Source organism: Poecilia reticulata, linkage group LG19 (assembly GCF_000633615.1).
Source record: "Poecilia reticulata strain Guanapo linkage group LG19, Guppy_female_1.0+MT, whole genome shotgun sequence".
Lineage (NCBI taxonomy): Eukaryota > Metazoa > Chordata > Actinopteri > Cyprinodontiformes > Poeciliidae > Poecilia > Poecilia reticulata.
The window spans coordinates 6613057-6623676 of record NC_024349.1 but is presented as its reverse complement, the minus strand read 5'-3'; the positions used below and the strand labels follow the sequence as shown (position 1 = coordinate 6623676).

The window sequence follows — 10620 nt, the reverse complement described above, 5'->3', positions numbered from 1 at the left end:
AACCTTTCCATTACCCTCGCACCTAAACACATTAACCCCATTAAACCCTCAATCAGGTTGCTACACCGTCGACATACATTCCCCAGGTACTTTATTATGAACACCTGTTTAATTGCTTATTAACATAAATGACAAATCAGCTAATTACATAGCGGGAAATCTATGCATATAGGCATCTAAGACAAGATGAAGACGACTTGGTGTTCAAACTGAACATCAGAATTAGGCCCAAAGGCCTCCACCTTTGCAGTTTGGAGGAACGAAAGAGTTACATTATGGATGTGCAGCTGACAAAATGTTATCTCTGTGGTCCAGACTCGCCATGAACGCCTTGAACAGGATCCAGAAGACATTCCTGAAACGGAAAGGAAGAAGCTGTAGTATGGCTGCTTTGAGTCAGCAGCCAGGATATATTGTTTTGAGATTATTTGTGGAGAATCGGAGATATCAACATGAGACATATTTACATGGGTTCTCTTATTGACTTGATTGATCACATATTTGTTGAAATTAAGTAGGATGTGTTTTTACTTGTGGATGGAACGGTTAAAATAAGTATCTATTCATTAAGTTAAAATGAATGTTTGTTCTTCTTAATCTTTATTTATTGGGCAAATGTTGCATATTCACAAATAGCAGCACTTAAAAGAGGAAACCAGCTTTACATGCATCAGCCACGGGGGTTACAGAGTAAGACCTCTGTCAGACAAAAGAACCCATGACAATAAGCAAAAAAACTGTTTTACAAAATGTCAAACCCTTATTCTTATTTTTATCTTCATGACTTTTCTACTCAGTTCAGGTGATTTTGTCTTCTCACAGATTTGCTTATGCAGAATGTGTCACAGGCATTYTTGCACAGACTCTGTACGTCTTTCTTCAGATGGCAGAATCTTGCAGAAATAGCTAAAATGCTAGTGGCCTTACATTTTTATTTAAAGATGTTTTGTAAGACAAATTATATATCCACGCTTTGCCGACTGACTCAGCTTTATAATATAAGGTCTGGGAGTCTAGTGAGTCGAATTCAGCGCTGCTATTCGTGACTATACATGCTGTGATACTCGACTTTCCTTGATAGGCACAAATTTGACATAAAGCGAACACAAACACAGAGAGCCGTGCAACATATGAGTCACTCTGCAGTTACAGTACATCGGAAAGTGCGCATTAAACACGGTTCACTAAAGAAATATTTAAACAATGGATGGGGAAGAATCACGTAATTATGAGAATAATTCAACGTGAAAGCCTAATTTGCGGTGCTTCGGGGAATTCGTCAAAGTAAACACAGTTTAATTCAGCCTTAAAATTAATTTAATCAAATTCTATTGGATTTCCATAAAGCCATTTTAGGAGAAGGATCATGTTRGAATATTTTTATAAAAGAGGTTTAACTGAACTTGAACTGTATGCAAAATGATTTATTATAATAGAATACGTCYGTCCACTTTCTGAACTCACTTACCACTTAATCTTGTTAACCCTCTGGAAACAAAAGTTATGTTCCTTATTTTATCTCTCCTCATTCAAGTAATTCAAGTTGAATTTTTTTTTGTTCAATGGCAACCTTTAACATCCCACTAAGGGAATTGGTGTTTAGTTTATTGCACTTTTTTAAAATAAATGTCACACCATTACTCAACATGTTATACATTTCTGGTGCCTAAAATGGGCTTCCTGAGTCAAAGCTTTGTGAAAGTAGTGCCATGTATGAAAAATGATGGATAAATTTGAAATATGTCAAAAATTAACCTTACAGATGTAATTTATAAAAGAAATAATAAAAGTACTGTATTTTCCGCACTATAATGCTCACCTAAAAACCTCCAATTTCCTCAAAAGCCGACAGTGCGCCTTATAATCCTGTGCGCCTTATATATGGACCAATATTGAGCCACAACAGGTCTAGCAACTACTGTAAGCAGCCGCCGACTTCATTTTCGCCCGTAGAAGAAGAAGCTGGGATAGTTGTCAGAACGCTGGTTTGTTAATAAAGTTTGACTGACCTATCTACCTACTGACCTGATAATCAGGTCGTCTGCAGGTCATGAGGCACCAGGTTCTCCACCAACATGCTGTGCGCGAATGGAGAAGGGTGACCATCGTCCGGCCACGCCCCGGCCCAGTCACGGAAGGCTCTCCTTGCCGACCGGAGTCGGACTGTTTTTGTTGACATTCTTTATGTCAACAAAGTGGCTTTAGATATTCATCCGAGGTGCTTTGACTAGGATTACCAAGGGACCAGCCTCTATACATTTAAAGCCGGGGGTATTGGGGGAAGAGAGACAGAGACTGCGGCGGCGGCRGCGTGTCGGTTGGTCTGTGTTACCCAGAAAGCAGTTTCGCACAATATGCAACACCAACACCGTGAGTGAAACGATGACTGGGGCAGMCTACTATATAAGGTACTGGGGGACCACTTCTTCATTATTATACGTCCACATTTGTAGAGTACGGAACAAATTACATCCTGTATAATGTCAATACGGGATGGGTGGCAACCTTAACTGTAGCGTCTATTTTATGCACCTTATATATGAAAAAAGTTTTAAAATAGGCCATTCATTGAAGGTGCGCTTTATAATCCGGTGCGCCTTATAATCTGGTGCGCCTTATAGTGCGGAAAAAACGGTAACTCCCATTTTGTACCCAGAATTACAAGAATGCGCCAAAGCTGATTATATTTATTTTTTTATCATATCTGACASACGTATGAATAATTCTGGGCCAGCTCTATGTTACTAAGAAGACATAATCATTTTCAAATCAGCAAGGGATTATTTCCTATTGGAAGATTACTCTTCTGACCTTTTTCTTTAGTTTTAGAGTTCCACTCAATCAGACAACAAAACTGGAATTACTTGAAAAATTTACCTCCTGTGAACATTACAAATATCTTACAAGCAGTGGCACCGATTTTTTAATGATCACTGAATAATAAAGTGAGGTCATGATTTGTTTCCCATCCATTTTATATATATGACCATCTACTGTTATGAAATAATAGAATATGTCATTATATTTAATCAGGACCAGATCTGATTCTCTTTAGTTTCCATGTGATTAAATGTATAATGTTCTCCCTGTTCTAAACTGACCACATTGTTTTCATGCTAGATTTTAAAAAGAAGACATGCTGCACATTGCTTAGTACAGGAACGTTTTATGCAACAAGCAATATCTTTTAAGGAATTGCCTTTTCTGTTTACTCCTCTTTGGCTTACAAAGGTCAGACCAATTTAAACTGGAAGGTGCCGGTCACATTGTGTCAAATTCTGAGAATATTTGGATTTAAAAAAAGGGAACAAGTGAGCCTTCGAAGCACATTTACAGTCACTGATGAAAACAAGTGTGTGAAGCCAATAAAAATGGATTACTTCATTGACTACAAAGTGGTGTTACTGCACAAACACACCTGAGATCAATTAGCCTGTGTTTCCTTTGCAGAGCAAAACGGTGCTGGTGCATATCTCCAGCAGCCATTGGACAAGAGGCAAAGTACACCCTGGACAGATCACCAGTCCATCAAAGAGCAACAGAGACACACGGGAGAAACAACCATGCACACACACACGCACACACAAACACACACACCCAATATAGATTTACAGTCACGTTTTTGTACAGTTTCACTCAGAGAACTTACAGGTACACAGGCAGAACATGGACGTCCATCAGAAAGGACCCCGATTTGGGAAGGCTGTCGTATTCCCCCTTTACTTCAATATCCTTAAATAAAATTTGTCAGAAGACATGAGCAGTAAGTGCAGTCTCTGTCTCAGGGTCTGGTGTTGTTTTGATTTTTTTTAGAGTTTTCCTGGGTTTCTATTTTCGATTATTAGCCATTTCTGTTTTGCCTTAGTTATCCATTGTGTTCTATTTCCTTGTGTTGATTAAAACACCTTTTACTTCTTGTCACACTTTAATTCGGCCTATTCTTGTTTTGTTCCTTGTGTTTACTTATTTAACTAAGCACAAGCTAAGTAGCTCCAAAGCTAATCTGTTAGCTTTAGGTTTACGTCCCGGAAGTTTAACAACACTGACCATACAGGCAGAAGGGTGATGGAGCAGATTAGATCAAAACATTATTTCTAAAATGTGTTTCAACCTCAGGGGGCTGGATAAAAGGCATGCCACACTTCTCAGATTCTTATTTGTAAAGATTATTAAAAAGCAGCAATCATTGGGCTTTTATTTCAAAATGTTTCACCTTAGGTTGGGTTAGCTCATAAAGTTTTTGTTTGTAGTGTAACAAAATATGGATAATTTTTGTAAGATACTATCGATAAGCCTTGATGACGAGACAACTGAGCTCATTAACTAAGAGAAAAGATGGCATTCCCTTCCAAATGATGCAATATAGTCAAAGCATACTACATGATGGTTATGGCAAGAAAAAACATTATGAAGGGAATCTATTGGATGCTGGCACAGATGGGAAAGAAACTCACAGCATGATAATAGCACTTCAGCTGTCAAACTGTCACATTCAGCATTACTGACACATGGCCCACCTACCTTCCTCTGTTTCTCTCTGATAGGTGGAATGACAGGCAGCAAGCTAATTTGCTCAGCGCTCTGTATCCGAAGAGTCTGGAATCGCTGGGAATTGTCCAGCTGGGCGAGGTCTTAAAAAAGAAGATGCAAATCCGAACAGCAGAACATCTCAAATCAGTCAGCCTCTCTGATGTCTCTGGGAATCACAAGCATAAATACAGCCGGAAAATAAGTATTGAACTTGTCAGACATTTTCCCACCAAATATATTTCTAATGGGGCTATCGACGTGAAGTTCTTACAAGATGCCATTATCCGCCCCAAGATTCCACACATACAAAAAAATGAATAAATCATCACATCTCATAAGTAAGGGTATGTGTAATAAAGGGAAATAAAAGTCACTCATGATGGTGATTACTTCTTCAAGAGATCTCTTCTATAAACTCTGATTAGTACTTTAGTTTTCAATTGGATTCAAAGTAGGTGATTTATTGGGCCATTCTATCCACCTTTCTTTATTTTCCCTAATCCTTAATGTTGTCTTGACTGTGTGTTTAGGATATTGTCTTACATAAAAAATCACCTTCATTTCCCAGTAATTTCATTTGGTCATCATTCAGTTAAATTTGCTCCTCTGATTATATTCACTAGAAATAAAAACAGCTCCACACACCATGACGTTTCCACTTCAAAACATCACTATTTCCCGTTTCGGTTGATTTGTAGTGTAATTTCTCTTCCAAACATAGTCCATGCAATGACATCCAGAGAGCTCATCAATTTTTGGGACCTCTGGCCGAGTACATTTATTTCCCCGAGTACTTCATTGGTTTGTCCACATGTTCTACAACAAACCTAAGGTTCTTGAACCACCGCTTTATTTTCTTATTTATTTATTATTTTCAAGAGACCGCCCAGCGATTGTTCTTATTGTATTGTCCCCACAGAGAAAATATGTTTTGGATATTGTGCACTAAACAAAGCTGCTTGTAGTGTGTAATTAAACACACAACAAACACACTACAAGCACTAAATACATAGACATGACAATAACAATCAAAACGCACATAATCCCCCAACAAAAACACATTCTGCACCTTCCTGCATAAATTCCAAACGTGATACGAAGAAACCTTTTAAAATCAGCCAATATAATAACTTCCACTGATAGGAATCAGCAGTGGTGGTTAATCAGTAATGTTCCTTCTGGGTGAGGCTCTCATTCTGCACTTTAACTCCTCATAGTACCTAAACATAACCAAATACACACACTTTTCACATGCATACCAACCAGCAAATAAAGAAAAATACCAGAAACTAAGAAAAATTTATTCTTATCCTACAGCCTTGTGCTTTCCAGAAAGAGTGCATATGAACTGATTATATTGTGATGTTTTAATGTTTATCTGTTGTTGGTGACTTTTTAAGCAGACCTGTGAAGGTAATGTTCCAGTAATCAATGTATTCCATCTGTAGCACACCTGCATGGATGGGTTTCTAAAGATTTTGTTGGGACATTTATCATTTAGTCCTAGAAATGTTCTTCATGCGATAGAAGGCTGATTTTGTAATCGGCTTCATGTGTCTCTGAAGGTTCAGGTCCATCCTAAACCTTCAGAAGTCTGTGTAAAGTTCATCTTTACACAGAGATTTTGGGCATGATCAATAGTTTCTAGCTGTAATAACTAAAGGTGTGTGCTACAGATGGAATAACGTTTTCATAAATCATATTGTGTTTGAAATATCTCTATTCAGTATAAAACTGTCCGGTGTATTTTTGATTTAAAATTTGGAATTCAGTTTGAGTACCAACCTCCCCGACCCCCATTTTCAGAGCAGGAAACCATTTCACATATTAAAAAAAACACCACTGACTTTGTTTCTTACTGGAGTAGTTCAAACTTTTTTTTTTTAATGACTTTCTTGATTTTTATCATTTTCTTCCTCATTCACTCATGCAGTTTTTATGCCTACTTGTGTTTGCAAAGTGTGAAGAAAATGATTCCAAACCCAAAAGGGAAAAAGTTCAGGCACAACTTAGGTCACTAGTCTATCACAGGGCAACTTCTTTCTTCCATGTTTAATAAATATTCCTGGTTTTTATTCAGTTCAATCATATACCATGTGAACCAATTTGTTGTCTTTTCTTTGTATGTGTGACTGGCTTGTGTTGTCATAAATATATGGTGTGACTTTCATGCCAAAAGTCCCATTAGAAATATATTTGCTGATATAAGCATTGACATGTTCAATCCTTATTTCAATATGCTGTTGGAATTTTTTGCTTTTACAATGCATTAGGACCATGGGACCTTCACTTCAAACTTTTTTCTGGTGGATTATCCTCAAAGAACTGTCACTGATGCTTTTTTTTCCCTAACAGAAATGAATAAACAACCTCCAGCAGTGACTTCACACATAAGAATTCAAAGTTGGCATGTCAAGTAGACCTGCTTCTGCTTAAAGGGGAAGGCATGCTTGTCTTCACGACTTACCGGCATCTAAATTAGAAGGGTCTTTTTTCTGATCCCCCTAATCCTGGGAATCATCTCTCGTAGCAGCAACATGCAGGCAACCAACTGGTGTGTCTGTGACATGAGAAAAACATCAGTACGTTCGTCTGAAATCCTGACTCACCGCAGACGATAATGTTCACCTTGAGACGAGTGAGAGAGCAACAAAGATTTGGTTAACCTGATGTTGAGCCTAAACACACACTGTAATCTGCAGAATGGTGTGAAAGACTAACATCCTGTTTTAATCATGAGGAAATTTTTTCTCATATGTGCATTCAGACCGGGGAGGGAGGGGGGGATGCACATATAGAAATGCGAGTGCGGAGTAAGAAACAGAGACAGACACCACTTTTAGTTACCAAGGCTCTGTGCTTTTATTTATTTATTTATTTTCCCAGGAATGTGTGGATAAAAACAGCACTTCAATGATAACCTTGAAGCATCGAGCAGCGCCACATTCAGACTATGTGAGAACCCAGAAGGGCTGCAAACAAATCATTGGACCTGCAGGCTGCGTGTGAAATTACCTCCCTTTCTGCCTCTTTATTTCCATGAGTAACCCCTTTATGGTTTATGTTGACAGAATATTAAGGAGGCTGGCGGGGGAGGATGGAAGGAGCGTGCATGCATCACTCCATCTCCAAGTCAAAATTTATTTCCTCTCTCAGTAGGCCACTGCCTTCATGAATGAGATCCAAGTGAGCAGATTCGCACTTATCTTTCTGCTGGGACTCCATGTTATCGCTGTGCATGTACAGATGATGATTTCTCCTGTCATCTAAACTAGAATCTCTTCACCCTGGACATGGTTTCCTGTATCATGGCTATCAGTGTAAAAACACACCCTTTCCCCCCTTTTTTTTTTAAAACTGTGCCGAGACAGCTGCGTGTCCTTTTGGGTCAAATTAAATTTTCCAGATAGCACAGTCAGTCCCAGCAAACAGCAAATACTGTCTGATAAAATATATATATTTATCAGCATTCAACAAATATCACAACAGCAAATCGAGCTGCAAAACAACACGAGCTGCTTTGGCTCGGCATCGGAAATTCCATCAAACATTCATATGTTTTTCATTACAAAGGAAAAGAACATGGGCTAAAATATCATCAAAGAGAAACGCTGAGAAGACAGCTGGTGCACAAAACGGACAAGCGGCGTTTGCCTAATTTCACATAATGTGATCCAAATAAAGCAGCTGCTGACATTTATGTCACAGACTCAGTTGTGAAGCTACAATGCTGGTGAAAATAATCACAGCTCTGAAACGGTTCTGGATATGCTTCTGATGCTTTGATGCAGCCCCCGGTTTGATCGCTCTTCTTTCCCAGCTCACATATGCAGTCTTTTGCAAAAGTATTTATATCCATTCAAGTGTTTCATGTTTTATCATTTGGTAAATGGTAAATGGCCTGTGCTTGTGATGGTAAGATACCACAATTTGGCCACAGCTGCCCTGGGGCAGTCTGACGGAAGCGAGGCTGCCCTGCACCGGCACCCCAGTGCCCTCTGACCACTACCAGCAGGCAAGGCAGATGAACCGAGTTTCCCAAGGACACAACAACTGAGCTGGACGGAGCTGGGAGCTCAAACTGGCAAACCACTCAACTCCTACCTCCATCTCTCCCAGAATATGACTTCAAATTTACAATTTTATTTGACACTGCAAAGTTTTTTAGTGGTAGTTCTAGCATTAATGAGGTTCTGGAAACATCTCTGTTACTGCTGCCAACACCTATTACGAACGTTTTTTTTTTCTTTTTCGTTTTCTGGTGTTAAGCAGCGAAAGTTAGCGCTCAGACACAGTGTATATTACTGCTCACTCAGTAAGAGGTCATAGATTCACATCATACAGCGCCTGATCTTTCTTTCTAAGAAAAAAAATAGAGTGCCTGCACATGTAAAAAAAAAAAAAAAAAAAAAACAATAGAAACTTGTTCAAATGACAAATGAATACATTTTTAAAATAGGTCCCTTCAGCAGCCCTCTTCTATTGTTGCCTTGGGCAACTACCAATTTGCCCCATGTATAAAAATACACTGGGGATAAAGTTGCAGGGATGTTCAAAGTTGGGTCAAATGCTAGTGAAATTTAAACTTGGGATACATTCGACACCCCCAAGCTTTAAACTATATTGTATATATGTATATTCATTAGTCCTCAAATGGAGAAGGCTCAGCAGACAGAAAACAACATTAGAACAATGCAACCTGTTTAAATACAAGGAGTCTCATGTTACACTGGATGGCTGTGTTTGTCTGCCTGGTGCATGTTTGGCTAATAAGCATTTGTCCTTCACTCTGCGAAGTGACCAGAGGTGGGCAAACTAGCATGAATCTGCACTCAAGAATATTAATAACACTTGTGAAAATAAAAATAAAAAACTGTGGTGAAGTAATACTCTTAAAGGTTCATCTGTATTGGCAAACTAGGCAAAACTTTCATGTATCAGACAGGATGGAGGAGCTGATTAGATCCACAGGTCAGAGGGGAGAAAATCTGACAGGACAGATATTAGCAGAGGACAGAGAGAGGAAGTGTGGAGGACACAAAAATCATGTAAAAAAACAAAAGGTGCTCTGGTCAGATGGGACTAAAACTCAACATTTAGGCTGCTTTGGAAATCAATAAAATCTATTAAGTAAGGAGAATTGCTTTTGTGTCTTCACAGCTTATCACCACTCCACGCGATGCGTACAGGTTCAACAGAGTTCAAGCTCCTGAAAAAGTAATCACAAAATCACTGAAGTTTTTTCCCTTCCCTCGCTTACCTGCCTTCCTCCTGTGAGCCCTCCTGCACACGTAAAGACAAAGCAAATAAAACCGTGTCAATGTAGAGAAATCATACAAGTCAATTTCATACGTAGTTAAAAACGACCACCCCTTAAAACATTGTGCCTTCTTTGAAATGTGGTGATAGCACCATGCTGTGGGAAGCGTTTTCTTCAGGCAAGCTGGTCAGAGATGATGGCAAGAAGGGTAAAACCGAATGCAGTGAAATCCAAAAGAAAATCTGTTAGAGGTTGCAAAAGATTTGAGTATAGGTTGGAAGTTTTACTTTTCCACTAAACAGTGACCCTGAGTATATTCTAAAGCAGGGGTGGGCAACTCCAGGCCTCGAGGGCCGGTCTCCTGCAACTTTTAGATGTGTCTCTACTTCAACACACCTGAGTCAAATAATAAGGTCGTTAGCAGGACTCTGGAGAACCTGCCTGAACAGAGGAGGAGACTCAGCTATTGGATCCAGGTGAGTTCTACCAGGGAGACATCTAAGAGCTGCAGGACACCGGCCCTCGAGGACCAGGATTGCCCACTCCTGTTCTAAAGCGACAGCTAAAACATCTTAGAATCTTTGGTGAAACTAAATGTTTTTTCTTACAGATCCCCTCTGATCAATCTGACTGATCTTGGGCTGTTTTGCAAAGAAAGATGAGCAAAAATTCAGCCTCCAAACAGAAAACTATTCAAACAGACTCGAATACACGTGCAGGCAACACGGTCCGCAGACACACAGTATATACACAATAAAGTTTATTTAAAGTTGAAGTTCTTACATGAGAAAAGAGTTTTCTATAGTTTTACAGATTTAGGTCTGTAAATC

The 10620-nt window shown here is 39.1% G+C and overlaps 1 long non-coding RNA gene across 2 annotated transcripts; it reads right to left on the bottom strand.

Annotated features, from left to right (window-relative positions):
• Window positions 1–231: 231 nt before the first annotated feature.
• LOC103481295 (uncharacterized) lies at window positions 232–9905 on the bottom strand. 2 transcript variants are annotated; one of them, XR_536261.1, is made up of 5 exons: window positions 9791–9905; window positions 6998–7090; window positions 4522–4696; window positions 3419–3508; window positions 232–355 (listed from the first exon to the last, which is right to left on the bottom strand). It is a non-coding gene; the product is annotated as an uncharacterized LOC103481295 (long non-coding RNA). The 2 variants fall into 2 exon arrangements; XR_536260.1 differs by lacking the exon at window positions 3419–3508.
• Window positions 9906–10620: the final 715 nt, after the last annotated feature.